This window comes from Hyaena hyaena, unplaced genomic scaffold, assembly GCF_003009895.1.
Source record: "Hyaena hyaena isolate Hyena2069 unplaced genomic scaffold, ASM300989v1 scaffold_404, whole genome shotgun sequence".
Lineage (NCBI taxonomy): Eukaryota > Metazoa > Chordata > Mammalia > Carnivora > Hyaenidae > Hyaena > Hyaena hyaena.
The window spans coordinates 837,194-858,230 of NW_024081036.1; positions in this window are offsets into that span (position 1 = coordinate 837,194).

Below are 21,037 nucleotides of genomic sequence, written 5' to 3' on the forward strand. Positions count from 1 at the left end.
AAAACTTATGTCCAGGCACCTGTGATCATTCAGAGCCTGGAAATGAAAGTGTTCACACCTACTTCCTAGAATTAGAACTGCAACCCCTTAATTGTTCATCCTGTATTTATAACATCATCAGTATCAATGGCTGCCTGCTGCCATCACAAGGCAGTTGTGAGAAACAGATCAAGATGCGTGCAGCCTTTCTGCCTCAATTCCTAGCTTACACAAGGGGTGGTCCTTTACTGGGTAAACTTCAAAGCAACTTAAATAGACCTGTTCCATCCACTCATGCACAGCCGCTGATTACCTTTCGAGGACAGTTAACAAAGTTTGGGGGCCCATTCTTCCATCCTAGATGGGAAGCATCAATGGTCATGGTGGTAAATTTGTGATGGTAAGTTTGTCCCACGATGGTGGGATGCTGTAGATAGGCTATTTCTGTGAAGAGGACAGAAGAAAAAGAAAGAAAAAAAACTTGTTAGTTGTGACAAACACTTTGATTGTCACCTCTCATCCCTTCTCCTTGACCACCCCCCAATGTAGATACTGAAAAAGCAAAATACCCTTTTCCAGCCACCTTTGCAGCTCAGAGAGGCCATTAGACCTCATTCTGCCCAAATAGATGTGAGGTCAAGGGACTTTGGGGATAAATTCATTCCTGCATAAAAGGAGACAAGTACATGAGAAGAGATTCCTCTTGCCACCTTGACAGACCCCCTGCTTCTACACTCATAAAACGCCATTTGAAGCCTTGCTGTCTGTAGGTATGACAACTGTTTGGTGCCAGGAAGCATCAAACCTAAATATAAAAACTAAACATGTCAGAGGTTGGAGCAAAAGGAAAGAAAGAGCATGGGATTCCCATGATATTGTCACTAACTAATCTCAAAACACATACCTCTAAATGTCTTATTAAGTTTACAATAAATGTCCTTTCTTAAAAGGTAGACTGTGTAGCCCAGCTCTAGTATTCTGCATCTAAAAGAACACATACTGACTCAGAGTAAGCATCAGGACCCATAAAATTATAGAGGTTCTAAAAATATAACACAAAAGTAACTCAAGAACAATGCTGCAGGAACAGCCAAGTCCATGAATAACTAGTCTACCGCAGCTTGTTAGTTCACGGAAATATTTACCTGGCAGAGTTCGAATCAGCTGGAATGATTCCAGGGCTCCCCAGCCTCCAGGTCAATTTAGAATGAATGCCAGGCTTCTTTGGAAGGAATTTCAAAACGCCCCCTTCATTGAGAAAGTGCTTACTTACCCTACAGCCACAGCCGCAAAGGCCCAGGAAATCATGAGAATTGTTTTCTATATTTTTTATAGCAAACACCTCTGGACAGATTGACAATTTCACTTCGTTTTTAATAATAATGAATCTTTGTTATCTCCTGGTGGGGATGTGGAGGGTTAAAGGATAATTACTGCCATTTTCAAAAGGAAAAGATACAAAGGACATGAAATTAAGTGATTACCTACAAACCACAGACAAAATGCAGTCCCATGTAGAGACAGATGGCCAGGGAGCCGGCAGAAGTTGGAATCCAGAAACTTGAAATCCCAGTCTAGCCTCCATCCTTCGGGCACCTCTTTCCTGATGACACAGCAGACGGTGCAGTGACTCACTCTGTTCCTTGCACCTCCCAGAAGCTGGGCCACAATACAGAGGAGAACACAGATTAAACAGGCAAAGCAAACCAGCCCATTCAAATCATTGTCATTAAAGTACCCTAGTCATTTTTGACTCTTAACCATTTAGAATTTAAAAAAAGACAGAAAAGGAGGGAAAAATATAAGGAAGGCACCAGTATAAAAGAATACACGAGAACGTGAAAAGTCCAAGTGTCTTCTAAGTGGTGTCTTCAAAGCAAGCAAAAATGGAGGAACTAGAAGTTGCAGAGGGGGAAGAAATATTTTAGAAATATGTTTATTATTCAGGAATCAACAGGGATTAAGTCTGCATTTTATTTTCATTTGCTAATAAGGCATGCTATGACTTTTTCAAAATAATGTGAATGGTCTGAGCTAGTCTACGGGAGCCACAGCCCCTTTAGAAAGAACATAAATAACACTGCCTGTGTTATAACACCAGCCCCGGCCCTGTCTCATTCAAGCTGTGCCCTTTAACCCCTCACTGTCTGGGCCTTGCAGATCAAGTCTGCGATGGGAGCAATGATGTCAGCAGCCTCAGAGCATTCTTACGTCATGTAAGTAAGGGAGCTCGGGGACCACCAAGCAGGATAAATGCCCACAAAACTACATATCATATATCATTTTCAAATTTCAGAAAATCACAAATTTTTAAAAAATCCTGAAAGAAGTCAAAAATCACGTTACCTTTGGAGGAACAAAAATAAAAACTATATCCATCCCCTTTCAGGTATCATGCGAGAATAGAGCGAAAGGAAATATTTTTAAATGTTGAGAGAGAAAAAAAAAAAAAAAACACCAACCTAGGATTCTGTACCTTGAGAAATTATCCTTCAAAAGTGAAGGAGAGGGGCGCCTGGGTGGCTTAGTCGGTTAAGCGTCCGACTTTCGCTTAGGTCATGATCTCGCGGTTTGTGGGTTCGAGCCCCGCGTCGGGCTCTGTGCTGACTGCCAGCTCAGAGCATGGAGCCTGTTTCAGTCTGTGATTCCCTCTCTCTCTGACCCTCCCCTGCTCACGCTGTCTCTCTCTCTCTCTCCTAGAAATAAATAAAACATTTAAAAAAAAAAAAAGTGAAGGAGAGATAAAGCCTTTCTCAGACAAATATTGAGGCAATGTGTTGCCAACAGACCAGCCTTGCAAGAAATGTTAAAGGAAATTCTTTAAAGAAAAGGATAATGATGTAGGTCAGAGATGACTAAAGAAAGGAAGATCAAAAAGGAAGATCATCAAAGAAAGAATAAACGAGTGTCAAAGAAAAACTTTTCTCAATTGATTTAACAGATAGAAGTTTGTTCAAAATAATAATAGAACAATGTATTCAACTATGTAGGCTTCTGTCTACACCTTATGTACATACATATGCCTGTATATGCTTACATTTCACTGAAATTAATGACAGCCATGATTCCAGAGATAAGAGACAGGAATTAGGATTACTTTGTTGCAAAGGGCACTCACACTGCCCAGGAAGCAATTCAGTGTTATTTAAAGGTGGACTCCACTTAGTTGTAAGAGTAAATTGCAAACTCTGGGACAACCACTAAAAAAATAAATAAATAAAAAAGTAAAAAAAAAATACAAACGATTTGATAAGAATGAAGAGAAAATGGAATGATATAAAATGCTCAATCAAAAATACAAAAGGCAGGGGGCGCCTGGGTGGATTAGTCGGTTAAGCGTTCGACTTTCCCTTAGGTCATGATCTCGTGGTTCGTGGGTTCAAGCCCCGCGATGGGCTCTGTGCTGACTGCCAGCTCAGAGCCTGGAGCCTATTTCAGAGTCTGTATCTCCCTCTCTCTCTGACCCTCCCCTGCTCACGCTGTCTCTCTCTCTCTCCTAGAAATAAATAAAAATTAAAAAAAATACAAAAGGCAGAAAAAACAATAGAAGACAAAAATAGGTATAAACAAGAGATAACAGAAAACAATAACAAATATGGTAGATATTAATCCAGCTATATAAGTATCACTTTGAATGTCTAAATAACACCAATTAAAATATAGAGATTGTCAGAGTGGATCAACAAAGAAGACCCAACTATATGTTGTCTATAAGAAACCCACTTTAGAGGTGCCCGAGTGGCTCAGTTGGTTAAGTATTTGACTTCAGCTCAGGTCATGATCTCATGGTTCATAGGCTCAAACCCCGCACCAGGCTCTGTGCTGACAGCTCAGTGCCTGGAGCCTGCTTCAAATTCTGTTTCTCACTCTCTCTCTCTCTACCCCTCCTCTGCTCGTGCTCTGTCTCTCCCTCTCTGTTTCTCAAAACTAAAGAAACATTAAAAATTTTTTTAAATAAAAAGAAACCCACTTTAAATATAAAGACACATATAGATTAAAAAGTAAATCAATGAAGAGTTAATTTGTCTATAGTTTCTAGGGCAATGCCTCACCCAGAATAAATACTATGTAACTGTTTATTATTATTATTGGAAGAATTCAATGATATAATTAACAGATTTTTCAAAAATATATTCAACACATATTTATTTAATATAAACATTTGGAAGAGCTAAAGAATTAATCATATCTTACATTAAGGACATCTCAATAGATTCTAAAGATTATACAACATAAAACACATTCTCTAGCTACAGGGCAATTAGCAACCAATAGTTTTCTTCTTTTTTTAATTGGTAAAATTTTTAAAAAATTTTTAATGTTTCTTTTTGAGAGAGAAAGACAGAGCGTGAGCAGGGGAGGGGCAGAGAGAGGGAGACACAGAATCCCAAGGAGGCTCCAGGGTCTGAGCTGTCAGCACAGAGCCCAAACTGGGGCTCAAACTCATGAACCACAGTATTATGGCCTGAGCTGAAGTCAGACACTTAACCGACAAAGTCACCCAGGTGCCCTTATTGGTAAAATTTAAACAACCTCTCCCCTCCACCTAACCCTAATTCTGACCCTAGACATGTTGGTTTATGAGGGTGGAGAGTTGGCTAATGATCGGTGACGTTGTTTTTCCTGCTATGGATGCATGAGAAATTTTCCCCTTTTCTTTTTTAAGCAAGAGAGTTAGTCTTAAAGTCCTTGAGTTAAGGATTTTCTTGCCTAAAAAAGGGCTGAGTTTGTTTTGTGAGACGCATTAGGGGAAATAAATCTTGCTTAGAGAGTAATAGAAGAACATGACCCTTCTTGGAGAGGCTGTTGGGTTCCATAGATCAAGGCTTGGGGGCTTCTGTAGGACTTGGTTGTGGGACGGCTCCTTGGCCCCCAGGAAGGAACCAAGCACTATGGGGTTTGGCCAGGTTCAGGCCAGGATCTGCAAGACCGAATTTAATGTTGAGGGTGTGGAAGCTACCATCAAAAGTTGCCTTCTAATAAAATATTTTATGGTCATCTATTATTACATAACAAACTATCCCCAAGCTTTACACTGTTGTTGACTTAAGACAAAGCTCATCTTACTATACCTCACAGTTTTGTGGGTCTGGAATGGGAGTAGGTGGGTGATTCTTCTGTTCCATGTGGGTGTGACAAAAATGACTCTGGTATTAAGGGCAGACAGGCTGGACTGGAGGGTCCCAGAATGACTTCATGCACATGAAGACTCACGCACGCATGCCTGGACAAGGATGGCTGAGGAACCAGTATAGCTGGATGTGTTAGGTAGTGCACCATGCATGACTTCCCGACGTGTGATGTCATTGTAACCAGACATTGTACCTGGTGGCTCAGGACTCCAGGAGTGAACAAGGCCAAAGCGGCACTGTCCTTTACAATCTAGGCCCACATGTCACCTTGTGTCACTTCTACCACTGGCTGGTAAAAACCATCACAAGCCAGCCCAGATAAAAGCAAGGGGCACGTAACCTCCCACCTCTGAAGAGCTGGAGTCCCAAAATCTTCACAGCCACAGTTTGAAACCACCACAACTATGTAGACATGGGGACATCCCAAATGGACTGGAACTCCAGGGCCTGTCTCCAATTTCATGGACTGCACAGGCCACCAGAACTCATATATAACATGCCTAATGGAAGGGGAACCCGAAGGAGGCTGACTGTTGGCCTAGTTCTATGCTTTTAGTTATATTAAGAAAATATCAACTCGTGGGGCGCCTGGGTGGTTCAGTCGGTTAAGCGTCTGACTTTGGCTCAGGTCATGATCTCACAGTTTGTGGATTCGAGCCCCGCGTTGGGCTCTGTGTTGACTGCCAGCTCAGAGCTTGGAGCCTGTTTCAGAATCTGTATCTGCCTCTCTCTCACCCTCCCCTGCTCATGCTGTCTCTCTTTCTCTCTCTCTCTCAGAAATCAATAAAACATTAAAAAAAAAAATCAACTTGTATTTTACTAAAGCTTTAAAAATTGTATACATTTAAAACAAATTTATTCATCTAAAAAGTGAAATGCTCCCCAAAGCTTAAATATCTCTTCCTCACTGTAGTAGTTTTCTGTTGGCTCTGCTATAACACATACCACGAATTCAATGGTGTCAAACTACACGTTTATTATCATACAGTCCTATAGATCATGCTCTGGCACAGGCCATGCCAAACTAAAATCCTGCTGTCAACAGGGCACCTCCTTTCTGGAGGCTGTAGGGACCATCTGTTCCCTTGCTTATACAGGTGGTTGCCAACATCTAGTTCATTGAGGCTGTAGAACTGAGGTTCTTGTTTCTTTGACGAGGGTTGTTCCCAACGTATAGAGGCCATCCATATTCCTAGGGTCATTCCTAGGTTCATGACCACTCCTGTGGTCGGCTCCCCCCTGCCCCCCGACCTCAAAGGGTCATGTGATTGGATTCACTTAAATAATCCAGGATAATCTCCTAATCTCAAAATCCTTAAATCACATCTGCAAAATCCTTTATGCCAGGATACTTAACAGAGTCATGTTTTCTGGGGATCAGGACTCAAGCATCTTTGGGGAGTTCTGCCTACCAGATTCCCGATCCCACATCCCACATCCCCACATCCCAATTCCAAAGCTTTTTTTGGTAACATTATCAGTGTATACCACAATTTCTGGATTTCCTTCTTTAATTTAAGCCATAAAATTAAGATAGAGATAATGATTTAACTCTTTCATGTGCCCACATGTTCACACACATTCATATTCCTCTCTCCCCCATTCACCCAAAAGAGCTCTATCAGGGGTGCCTGGGTGGCTCAGTTGGTTAAGTGTCCGACTCTTGATTTCGGCTTGTGAGATGGAGTCAGTTCCATGTTGACAACGTGGAGCCTGCTTGGGATTCTCTCTCTCCCTCTCTCTGCCCCTCCCCAGCTCATGTACACTCTCTCTATCTCAAAATAAATAAATACACTTAAAAAGAGTTATATCACAATTTGTGGTTAAATCATTATCCAGCTGTTTACATTGTTATAAGCAAGCAAATATCTTTATAACTAAAAATATATTATGCTATGATTATTTCTGTCTTGTATAACAGCAGTCACTAATTGTCACCTCTCAGTCACTCAATTTTCTATATTTTGATCATCTTGGATGCTTTCATCAGAATTGGAAATAATTTCTCAATATATTTGAACCCAGCAAGAAACCTATCAGTTTTTCTCCTTGCTTAAAAATATTCCTCCTTGGTCTTATTGCCTTTCATTGGAACTTGGATAGATCACTCTCCAATATATTATATCTATTGACCTGGGAATATTCTCTTTCTTAAGTTTATTTATTTGAGGACAGAGTATAAGCTGGGGAGGGGCAGAGAGAATCCCAAACAGGCTCTGTGCTGACAGAGCTGATGCAGGGCTCTGTCTCACAAACCGTGAGATCATGACCTGAGCTGAAATCAAGAGTCAGATGCTTAACCAACCAAGCCACCCAGGCACCCCGGAAATATTGATCTACCCCCTCTTTGCTGGAGCACATGGTCCAGTAACTCTTTGAGGAAAGGTGCATGTTTTTTTTTAGTTTGCGTGTCGTAAAATGCTTTTTTATTTCACCCTCACATTTGCTTAATGTTCAGGCTCTGTATAGAATGCAGGGTTGGAAATCTTCCTCCCCACATCTCTAAAATGATGTTGAGATTTGAATGAGGGTGGTGTGGAGAGTGGCCGAGATGGTGTCTTATAGCAATGGAACAGAGAAGGCCAATTGTGAAGGGGAGTCAACCAGAATAACATCTCTACTGTATGTTCTCACATCACCTCTTGAAAAGAAGAGATGGCATCTGAGGATCTGGGAAATGATTCCTTTAAACTACTTGTGTTTACATATTTTAGAATAGTTTTCATGTACATAAACTCTAGACTTTAATATTCTTAAACAATTTGAACACTGCTGTTCTTCCAGGAAGTGGGGACAGACCTCCAGGGTAGAATGACATAAAATGCTGGCTTTCTCACCCTCTCCTTTTTTACTATTCATCTCTCAAGACCAGAAACAAAAAGCTTTAGAAAAGTTATTTCTTTCTTCTGAATCACATCCTCCTTCTACCCTATAAAAGTGGTTCAATGGCCTCTTTGTGATTCTGTTGTTAATAACCTGGATTCTCTAGAGTCTAGAATACTCAAATGTAATCATCAGTAATGCCAATTTTCATTTATTTTTCCTTTTAAAATTTGTACCAGAAACTCACATGGTCCCCTTTGTAAGGTATGAAGAATTTAAAAACTATATACATTATAAATTTTTTAAAAGTTCTTATTCTGAGGAAGAGAGCATGCACAAGTAGAAGAAGGGCAAAGAGAAAGGGAGAAAGAGAATCCCAAGCAGGATCTGAACTGTCAGCACAGAGCCTGACTCAGGGCTTCATCTCACATATAGTGAGATCAAGACCTGAGCCAAAATCATGAGCTGGATGCTTTAGTGACTGAGGCACCCAGATGTCCCTACACTATAATTTTCTTTTAAAGACTCATGATTTGTAAAGATTCAGGATAAGAGATAAAAGAAAGACTTCAAAGATTTTCTAATCACCTTTATCCTTATCATAAACAGCTTTGGCATATGTGCCTGCTAATGAAAATTATTATTAATTTTAGTAAAGTTTTAAAGAAAGTAATCAAGTTCTAGACACTGGATAATATGGCAATGTTATAGCCTTACTTTCTAGGATTTTATAATCTCCTTGTGGGAACCACAACACCAGACAGTTTTACAGTGAACAGTTAAGCAGTCTATGATTAATTGCTAAAATAAAGAGCTATAAAATTATAATATCTGACTCAGTGTTATGGAAGACATAGGCTATTAGCAAATTTGCTCTAGAACTTTGTCCTGTAATCTACTGAAATGAAAGATATTACTGATCTATAAGTTGGTGAGAAATGCAATTGAAAAATTCATACTAAAATTCAAACAGATTATCTTAATATATATTCAACCTCTGGGTCCAAGCATATTCATTTCTCTCACAAGTTCTGAATAGAAACAAACATTACGATATTAAAACTGAATTTTTACCCTAAGGCTAACGTGGAAATGAAAACTGAAAAAAATAAGTACATTTATTTCTTTTAACCAGAGTTTTACCATGAGTTTTAAGTTTTAGTTATTTGTACATTTAAACATCTTGCATTTTAACTTCCTCTGAGAACAATAGAAATATATTCCCACCCTGTTACAGCCTTATCACCCAGCTGTATAGAAAAATCTGTTCAACTATAACAGCTAACAAGGTTAAAATCCACGATCCTATCAATTAATGATGAAGGTTAGCAATTGAGCAGTTGATCAATGTTACATATTTAATGTACTTTAGGTGGACTCTCTCATGCCCTTGAGCTAACAACTCACATTAGTTAAATTAATTTAGTTAAATGCAGAATTCACATTTTATCTCCCCTATCACATGGCAAATGTAGACAGCCTGAAAGCCACAATGACTAGAAACAATATAAAAGTGCAGGAATTTCAATATATAAAGCAGAAAGGAAAATAAAATCAAGATCTGGCTCAAATTGTTCTAAAAACTAAAGTTTAGATTTCCCTTTCCGGTTGGCATTTGCTGAATTTCTGGATTCCACCAATTGTCTTTAAATTCTAAACAGTGAAAAACTACTTCCTCAGAAGTAGTAAAAAAAAGAAAGAAAGAAAGAAAAGAAAACAAGAAAAAGAAAGAAAACTAAATCACTTTTTCAAGCAATCAAAACCAACCATCAAACATCATTGCTGGGGAAATAAGTAGTCAGGATTTGAGTGAGACCTCAAAGTATAAACTTCTGTGTCCCACGTCTTGGTGCTACCTCCCATCTGAAGGCTCCCAAAATCACATCGTTTCTAATAAGTGAATCACATTTATATTTTTCCCATAATCGAAGGATACAGATCAAAGATTCGTTTCACAATCTTGTTCCTTCCTGCAGAGGTATTCGCTGGTGAAAAGGAGGCCATTGCCTGGGTAAATTGAGAGACCAGCTCAGAAAATGATCAAAGCCATGAACACAATCGTTCTGTAAATGATGTAGGGACCTGAGAGCACATTTTATTGAGAGCCCCAAGGTCGCTGCCAAGTACTGATGCATACTTTTGCCTCATTTTTTTTTTTTTATTACCATGGTTTCATTTGGAGATCCATAAGGAAGAGCGGGGCTGCACCAAAGGAAGGAAAACAGGGTTGTACGTTTTAACCTAAATTTCCTTTTGGCGTGAATCTATTCATATGCTACAACTGGAGGAAATATTTTGGGATTGAATCTCTAACCTGAAAAAATCAATTCTTGTGTTTGCGAAGGGCTTTTGTTAGATAATGGAGCATCAGGCACAGTTGCAAACAGAAACGGTGAAAACGCTATCTCTGGAATAAAAACACAGGCTGGGTTGGGGTCGGAAGACTCCTGGATGGAGGCCGCAAGAGCAGAGCAAAAGCAAGTTAATTACAGCATGTTTTCCATCCAGAGCGGATTCATCTACTGACAATGAAAGGGGAAAACGTTCTCTTGGTTATGGATTGGGTTTGTCTAGAATTTTTAAACCAAAATGCCATTATAGGGTCATATGCCCCTGAGAAATATCATTACAACTAGATATCTGACTAAGTGGGGAAAAAATTTTTTTTCAGGTCTACCCATTAGGTAATACCAAGTTCTTAAAATTGTTATCATTCAGGTTGCCCTTTTAAATAATCCAGTAAGACAAATGCTTTTATTTCCATAAATGGGTCAAAAGGTACACGCAATACCTGATAGTGTTCTATAGTTAATTCTGTGCACAGCAGAATCTTTATACTACTTCAGACAATTTTTTTAGAAAAAAATGAAAATGGGCAATGTAGATCCTATAGGAAATTTTATGCCAAAGGAATGTTCTATATATTCTATAATTCATATATCTGACAATTGCTAGCTATTGAAAGATTGTTTATTCTTAATTAAGATACTTTTGAATTTTTAAATATGATTTTAGTTTAGACAATATTTATTAAACCTTAAATGTAGTAAAACCAGTAGCAAAGTCCCCTTTCTCTATTCCTCACCTGAATGCTCCTCATCAGGAATTCCTTAATGTTCCTGAATTTTTACTCATGTTTTTTTTTTAAGCTGGTTCTCTTTTTAAAAACTTGTTAAGTTTATTATTTTGAAAGAGAGAGAAACAGAGCATATGGGTGGGGGAGAGGCAGAGAGAGAGGGAGAGACAGAGAATCCCAAATAGGGTCTATGTTGTTAGCACAGAGTCCGATGTGGGGCTCAAACTCACAAACTGTGAGATCATGACCTGAGCCGAAATCAAGAGTCGGATGCTTAACCAACTGAGCCATCCAGGCACCCACTGAATTTTTAAATTAAGAATTCCAAATAGTGTGCTCCTTTTTCTTTTCACTTTATATTATCCCTTGGCCCAAACAATTATAAAAGGCTTTATTTTGACATGATTTTCTTTGTTCTCTATGAAACTCATGTGCACTGATATAATCAACAGGTTTACAAAGTTAACAAATGGTAGTTAGATATATCACTAAACAATTTCTTACTAGAGGTGGGCTCTCTCAGAATGAACAAAGAAGGGAAACTTCTCAGTCAATAAACTTTTCTGTCATCCATAAGTCAATAATTAAAGGCTTTTTTAAAAAAAAATCACATGACACTTAAAATGTTTCATATAAAGTGATCATATTTAATATAAAACCATTTGTGGTAAAATACCTACATTTTTACACATATTTAAATTTATTATATTAGCACATTTTCCTTATGCATGAACATATCTACCTTGAGTGAAACAGTCAGATACCACCTTCCCCCTCTGAGTGAGACAGGAATGACTCTTAGAAGAGACTCCTGTTTCCTGACCACAGGAGTCTCCCTATGACCAGTTGGACCCACCAGAGAACTCCATCTTTCTGGCCACAGGGAAGCATGACCATGCGACCCAGTTTAAGCAACTCGGAGCCTGGGCTAGGACCTCTCTGCTGGACCTTAGCGGAAAGAAACTCCTGTTCTCTGCTGATTGCACCACTCTAACAATGTGACCCGTTTCCCCACCACATGGGAAAGCTGGAGAGAACAAAGTGGACCTACGGGGACTATGGGCCAGGACAGCACAACTCCTGGTGTGAGTTCCTGAGACCCACCAAGCCACATAATTACAATCTACGGTTCGGGAAAGTAAAGCATTTCTTCTTTGAAGGATGGAGGAAACTACATTCTGTTTCCTGATAACCACTGCTCCCCGCCCCAAAATCAAGTTAGGTCTCTCTGAAAGTTATCTTCCCTAGACACTAATTTCCCTTACAATTACTTTCACAGTCCTGGCACATAATAGGAGTTCAATACATACTTTCTGAGTGAATGAATGTATCAATGAATAGATGAGTTCATTAACACTGAACTGTACCATACAGTTAGTGAAGGTGAATTAGTAAACCCAGGAACATAGTAACTTAGAGCTCACATTGAGAGGTGTATTTAAATGGTTCTGTAAGTATATAATCTTTTCTGGATTCTATATTCAGCTTAAGCACACAATACCCAAAAAAAAGTGAGGGTTCCATGGAGAGAGGAGTGTGGGGCTACATAAATGTAGCAAGAGACTCTGGGTTAAAAAGCTGGAAAAATGGTCTCCCAACTGCCAGCTGGGATCTGAGCCAACCCAATTCTTGTGGACTGAATGCTTGTGTCCCCCTAAAACTCATATGTTGGAACCCTAGTTTTACCCACTGTGATGGTATTTGGAGGTGGGAACTTTGGGAGGTAACTAGATTTAAATGAGATCATGAAGGTGGGGGTTCCCTGATGGGATTAATGTGTGGGTACAGAGAGCTTGCTTTCTCTTTCTCTCTCTCTCTCAATCTGCACGTATGGAGGAAAGGCCACATGAAAACACAACAAGAAGGTGCTGTGAGCAAACCAATAAGAAAGGCCTTTCCAGACATGGATCCTGCTGGTACCTTGATCTTGAACCCCTGAACTGTGAGAAATAAAAGTCTGTTATTTAAGCACCCAGTCTATCACATTTCATTACAGCAGCCTGAGCTGATAAAGAGATTTTCTTATCAGGATCAGGCCCCCTGTCTCAGAGTCAGTCTCCTTACTAGCAGTGGCTAGTCTCAGCTCCCTGCAGAAGACCTCATTTTATTTGAGGCAAGTTTTACTGTTTTTATTGAGGCCATACAAAGCATAGTTAAATTTACATTTTATAAAGTGACTACCATTTGGTTACAATGAATTTTATTTTCCCTGATGTTTCTCTGTTAGGTTGAGTTCCCTGATTGACTACTAAATACAATAAATATGTATTAAGCACCTTGCACATACTGGATTCATTCTAGATCAGGGGATATTGAACAAAATGCCTGTCCTCATATAGTTTGTATTCTAGTGGGCGGAATGAGGGGGGATAAACAGACAATAAATTTGTAAACAAATAAACATGTAGTATGTTGGATAGTGACTTCCAGTTCTGACCATGACACACCATTTTGTACCTGATTAACCATCTCACCAAAAACAACTACAGGAAAACATGAAGGTGGTGCTGGGAGCAACCAATATTGACAGACAATAATGCTCAAAGCAGGAGAACACAGGAGACCCACATATTCCCTGACACTCTCCCTCAGCACATCTTTCAAAATGTAGCTGAAAGTGGCAATCTTACCAGGCGAAGAGACAACAGTCAGTACTGGAGCCATTGAAGTATTTTCGACTTGAGGGGCAAAACCAAAGAAAGAAGAGAAACAAAGAGCAAAAGCCTAAAGATGTTATTCCCCTCAAGTTATTGTCTGACTCTTAAATTTTTCATGTACAGGATAAGCCTTCCTGTAGAAGAATAAAGTAAATAAAGAAACCTGGAAAAACCAGACCAGACAGAGCCTTTAGTAGCTAAGAATTACTGGGGAAATAGAGGTTGGAACTGAAGGTAGAGTGATCTTGAAATTGCGACCCCAGAATGGATTGGGAGCAGCAGCTATGTTATAAAACTAAGGGAACAAGCTTAAATAGACCAGACTTAACAATGCTCACAATCAAGTTTCAAAAGAATCAAGATGATTTGTCAGTTTTCTAGCTGACTTCCAGAAAAAACTTCACCCTCTTCAGAGCAAGATAGTAACAGTCCAGAGTTCCTAAAATGTTTCATTCACTTCATCATCCAATCAAAAATTGTCAGTGGTGCTTAAAACAACAACAAACAAACAAAAACAAAAACAGGGCCCAAGAATCTAAAACCAGGCAATAAGGAAGAAACAGACCATAAGAATGGACCCAGATGAAAAGTCTCAGCTGAAGAAACTATCAAAGAGAACCAAATGGAAACTAGAATCAAAAAATACCATAAAAATTTACTAGATAGGCCTAACCACATACTGGAAATTACAGATGTGATGATTAGTCTACTTAAAGCTAGATGAATAGGGGTGCCTGGGTGGCTCAGTTGGTTAAGCATCCGACTTTCTAAAAAACTTTTAAATGCTTTATTTTTCAGAGGCAAAGCACGAGTATGTAAGACACAGAATCTAAAGCACGCTCCAGGCTCTGGGCTGTCAGCACAGAATCAGACACAAGGCTTACACTCATGAACCGTGAGATCATGACCTCAGCTAAAGTCAGATACTCAACTGACTGAGCCACCCAGGTGCCCGAGCATCTGACTCTTGATTGTGGCTCAGGTCATGGTCTCATGGTTCGTGAGACTGAGCCCCATGTCAGGCTCTGTGCTGACAGTGCAGAGCCTGCTTGGGATTCTCTGCCCCCTCCCCACCCCCCGCCTCTCCCCAACTGGTGCATGATCTCTCATTCTCTCTCTCTCAAAATACATTTCTTTTTAAAATTTAGATGAATAAATATTATACAATCTGGGGGCACCTGGGTGGCTCAGTCAATTGAGCGTTCAACTTCGGCTCAGGTTGTATCTCACCACTGGAGCCTGCTTCAGATTCTGCTCTCTCTCTCGCTCTCTCTCTGCACACATGGAGGAACTCAAGCTCTCTCTCTCAAAATAAATAAAAACATTTAAAAAAATTATACTTCTGAAGAACTGAGAGAATGGTTGAAAAAAATAAAGAGCTTCAATGATATTTAGGCAAATTATCAGTCTAACACACATGAAATTGGGACTCTATAAGGAGAGGAGAACAAGAAAGGGTTAGAAAAAGAAATCAAAGAAATAATGACTAGAAATTTCCTAAAGTTGGAACACTGCCAACAACAAAACTTACAGATCCAAGAAATATGATAAATCCCATTAGGATAAATACATAGAAAACCAAACCTCAGCACATAACAATTGGACTACTTAAAAATAAAGACACAGAGAAAAATTAAAATATAAAATAAAATAATAAAGAGAAAGGGGGAAATCTTAAAAGCTGTGTGGTGGGGAGAGTGAAAGAATTCCACACAATTTGTAGAGAAACAACAGTGCAAATGGCAGTTAAGTTCTCATCAGCAATAACAGGGTCCCGAAGACAATGGAAGGATATTTTAAGAAATTTTTAAATGTTTTTTCATTTTTATTTTTGAGAGAGACAGAGTGTGAGCGGGGAAGGGTCAGAGAGAGAGGGAGACACAGAATCCAAAGCAGGCTCCGGTCTCTGAGCTGTCAGCACAGAGCCCAATGTGGGGCTCAAACCCACATAGTAGATGATCATGACTTGAGCTGAAATCGGACGCTCAACTGACTGAGCCACCCAGACGCCCCTAATATTTTAAAAGTACTTACAGAAAAAAAGAAAAAGTCAATCCAGAATTCTATATCCAGTGAGAATACCTTTTGAAAACAAAGGGTAACATATAAATATTTCACATACACAAAAGGTGAGAGAATTCATTGCCTGTAGATTTACACCACAGAAAACATTGAAATGCATTTTAAATGGGATTTGGCTACTTGGTTTCACTTAGTTGTCTTAATTCTCTAAACTTTCTAGGCTAGTCATATGTGCTGACAGGGTTTAGGACAACTATTCAAAGTTTATAACAACAAGATTATTCCTGTTTTAATGCTACTGAGCTAGGTATAATATAAGTGGCTATTTCCCAGAACAGAAGTGGAAGGGGAATTTACCTTGAATTCATCGTAACAACTACTGTATGAACAGAGGCGGTGATTTTTTCTACCCACTTAAGGTGCAGGCAAGAAGTTAGAACATGGAGTTATAGTTAGAACTATTTCCAGAAGGAAGTTCTTGTTCAGAATGTGCATCCTATAAAATGACAGGAAGTTTAAGAGAACTGGCTGAGCATGGGTGTGGGAAATGAGAAAGAAAGGGTGGATTCTTTTGTCTGTTATAAAGCATAAAACTGTGGCTCCTAGTACAACAGGGCACAATGAACGTCTCAGGTAATGTGATCAAATACATTACCAAAAAAGCAGAGAGAACATTTTTCCTTGTGTACCAAAGGCATGGAGAGGGCTTTGTGTGGAGAAGGCTTCCCAAGAGCTACAATTCAACCCCGCCAAATCGTGGTCCTATATTAGCATATCAGGCAGGGTTGGGGGGAGGGTTGAGAGAGCACGCTAGTGGGGGAGAGGGGTAGAGGGAGAGAGAACCCCAAGCAGGCTGCACGCTGAGTGTGGGCTCAATCCCACGACCTTGGGATCCTGGCCTGAGCCAAAATCAAGGGTCAGACGCTCAACCAACTGAACCACACAAGCACCCCTAGGCAGTTTTAAGTGAACCTTTCCAAGGCCATGCAAGAGAAAGTCATGTGCCCTTCCTCAGGATTAAAAGATGAAGCCCATAAGATACACTGAGTCAGGCCCCATAAATGGTTACCTGGCAGTGTCCAGACAGAACATCCTACTTCTCCAGAGTAGTCTCCTGCAGAAGACCGCAGCAGTAAGTCATTTGCTTAGGCCAAAGTTCTCCCCCCCGACAACCTGAAATACTATAAATAACAGAAAACCCCAAGAAGAGGAAGCATATCGTATTGGATGACAGCATGGAATTTGGGACCAAACTGCATGAACCTGGAACCTGGTTCTGTCATTTACTATCTTCATGACCGTGTGAGACTCATCTTTGTGTCTTTTTTTATGATGCTAAGGTGCCTGCCTTGCATGGGGCTGTTTTGAGGATGTAAAATAAGTTACGTGTAAGCAGGAGATACACCGGCACAATTTATGTTTGTTATGATTAGTAAGAGATGGAGGATGTAAAATCCAGCTCTCGGGCTTCATCTGCTGATTCCAGAAGAACCTGTGTAGTGCAGAGCAATCTGGTCTTCTGTTCAAAGATACACATCTCTTGGTTTTCTAGGCAACTGCTTCACCCCACAGCCACTACTGGGTGGTAATTCTCTGGGCCAAAAGGTGCTCACCACTTGCCAGTCACAGAAAAACAGGAATGCCAAGGACTATAGTGAGGAGAGAGAAATGGGCTGCGGTGAAGGAAGCGGGTGAACAGGTGGCTTTAGAACGAGTTCTCAGTGGAGTGGACCAGAGATGCCACCTGGTAAAATTGTTAGGGGTAAGGCAGGCCCAGAGAGCAGATCATTCACACAAAGGAAGAGAAGTTCTCTTTAGTAAGATTCTGTCAAGTGAGAACATTTTATAAATTCACTTGTGCCCTAGGCTGGTGTAATCGAGTCCCAAATGTCAGGAAGACTCAGAACCAAGTCAGAGACCAGAAAACGGCAGCCTCATAAACAGATCTGCGCTTCCTAGAACCTTCTCGGTGTGGGGAAAACTGTGTCTCATGACCAAAAAATCTCCCTGTTAAGATTTATCATTATGTGCAAGCTGGTTACCCAGCACAGGATTTGATGGTCCGAAGCGACTCCTACATAAGGCAGCTGGCCCTGCTCATCACCCCTGTGGAAATAACCCCTGCTCAGGCCAACCTTTCTTTGGCTTGTACAACCTATGGGAGGCTCTGCCAAGAGGACCCTCCGCGGACTCCTTGGAGAAGGTGGCAGAACTGCCTGGTGGTAAGTAGGGAAAATGCAGCTTCAGACAAAACGTGGAACCCTGAGCATCTGACTGCAGAGTCCACGGTGTTCAGAAACACATACTTTCAGACGCCACTACTACTGGGTTCTCTGCCAGTGTCAGACTGGCTTTACAGGGGCCATGGACTCTGGAGAGAAGGCACTGGGGTAGGGAGAGTGGGAGCAGAGAGCTGGTGTGAAACATCTGTTAGCAAGACAAGCCATGCCGAAGAGGAAAATAAGAGTCAAAAACATTTTGAAGATGCTTCAGAAGGTTAAGAAACTCTCAGAACCAGTAAATGGAAAAAGTTAAAAGTATTAAAGAAAATTTGATAACCTGCTTCTATTTCTATGAAATATTAATAGGTACTTTTTTTTAAATGTCACAATCCAAACACTTCATTATTCAGTACAAACTTCTACGAAGTGTTATTACTGTGCTAATTTTAAGTAGTTTTTGTTTAGTAGATGTTTGCCAGCTCACTCCAGCCTTTATGTTGAAGGCTTCATGATATTGGCAACATTTGCTGATTCTTAATTCATTTCCTATCTCCTGTGAGCAACTTTCACGTTTTCTTTTTTTTTTAATTTTTACTGCCTCTTTAAAAACTAAATTTGCTGTCCCTACCCTCCAGTCCCTGCAAGTTTATGAGACACCCAGAAACTATCTAGTTAACCTGATTTAATTAAAATCAGATTCTGCAATCCGGGTATTAAATAAACTACAAGGCAGATCTTGTGAACGAAATTTTTATTTACACGCTGTATCTAGAAGCAGATACATAAATTCTTATACAATTAATTTCCAAAAATGTGCAAGAAATTACTATAATTTGTTTACAAACCAAAACACATATTAAAATCAATGGACTTTGGATAATTCATTCTGTGGTGTTCTCAGTACAAATGGTACACACCTGATTTGAAACATACAGAAAAAGTGTAAACTACAGCAATCTGGATTGCAAGTATTAATTTCATGGCACTCCCAACAACTAGAAAATGTCTTTAACCCAACATGTGTACTTATTACAAAATTCTATAAGAATTTCTCATCATCTCTGGATGTAGAGTTTGGATCACTTTTCAGAAACAGCAACTACACATTCACCATGTTATGACTGATTAATAAAAAATGTTTATTTAAAAAAAAACCCTTAATAGGATTTTAAGGAGTATTAAAAGAAATCAAATTTGTGATTACTAGCGTACCAATACTTTATTTTGGAATTTTAAACTTATCTATGGAACTGGCAATTTAAATTAGAGTTTTCAACAAAACTGTCTATTGCTGGTAGTGTGATTTTCATTTTCAAATTAAGACTTCACAGTCGATGAACGGCCATTAAGATTTAATATATACTATTTTGAATCACTCATGTAGATCCTCTCTCGTATAGACTGTGAAATGTCCACGGCAATCGGCGTCTATGAAAGCACTGTGAAGATATTTAGACTTGTAGCACTAGCAGGGGCACTGCATAGTGCCTATTTAAGATTTTTAATTTTATCCTGTTTCAATAATACTGGCTCAGAAATTATGATGTAGACTTTACGTTTATGTCCTATACACCGACGATTTAACCTTCTGGCACACAATCTTCTTCAAGGCAAGATGGTTGCCCTTGTAACTGGTTTCCTTAAAAACTATTTTTAGGTCTATGATCATTTCCTGTGATATATTTTTGACCTTCTAGATTTTCAGATTATTGCACCAAGTAGAAAGAGAACAGTTTTCCTTAGAAAGAGAAAGAGTGAAATATTTTTCAAGTACTTTCTATGCTTTCTTATTATTTATAAAAGCGCATAAAAGTGTTAGGAAGCCTAGAATTAGCTTCTGGCCTCCACTGTATTTTGTGGTGAGATATCTGGTTAAGAAAACAAGTCTGATTCATTGACTGTGGCAAAAGGACACAGCTTTGCTGTTTTCTCTTTCTTGCCTGGAGCTCCTATCTTCACAGGTTGTATCCATGTCATCTAAACTGCCATTCAGGATGACCCAGAAATTTACACAAACGGCATCTAGACCAAACAACGGGATGCAGATTTCTCTTTTCCCCTTTCCATTTTTAAACAGACTATTTTGGTACCCATAAAGCCAATCTTTCACATTATCTTGTGCTGCCTACGCCAAACAGCTCTCTCTACACAAAAGCAGAAAATACTGCAATACTCCCTTGTTTGTAAATAATTTCTTGGCGAATGTTTTTATTTTTCTCGATATTTTTCTGTTAGACCCTAGCAATTTCAAACTGGCTTAGAATAGGGCATTTTAAAGTATCTTATGTCATGAATACACAAAAAGCACATAAAAAAAACTGGCTTTCTGAATCAGAACGGCATCTAGACTTGCCCTCCATCAAACATAAAATATGATTTTAAGAATGATCAGATGACAATGGAAATAATCTTGAAACGAAATAGCTAAATCTTGAAGACATGGTATCATGAGGAACACGTGGGGAACAGGGTATGCCCACACGAGAAGACGGGGTTCAGGGCAGTCCAAAGACCTCTGTGCACCATGGTCTCACAAAGAGTACATGTAAATGCTTCTAGAAACATGGAGAAGCCATGTCAACATTTATTATTAATACACAGTGACTCTGTGACAACACCTGCCATCTAATATAGATGCACAGGGACTTTTAACTCACCCTAGATATACTTTAAATTGTTTAAAAATAAATAGTTTTGCAAAAAAATAGTTTAAATGTCTTGCATTAATTTGATAAGTTTACAACTCTGTAATAGTTCTTAATCCAAATAGCTTATAGTGAACACTTAAATTATATTATTACAGTATACTCCATCTTGTTAGGTGAAAACATCAGAAAATGTAAGAGGAGTCTTTGTGACAAGGTACAGTCAACATTCCACCAACAGTAAGTACCTCTTCCCCTCTATGTCAAAACACCATAACATGGTATCATTGTGCCTTTTCTTGGTATTTCTCAGTTCTGACCCTAAAAAACAGAGAGGAAAAAACAAAACAAAACAAAACAGGGATACTGAATGAGAAAGCCATTAAGGTTGACCTAAGACCTTTACTCTTGTTTTTTTAATTGATGGGTAAGAGACAGGAAAACTGAGTGACAAAGAAGAAAAGTCTTAAATTGCATGTTT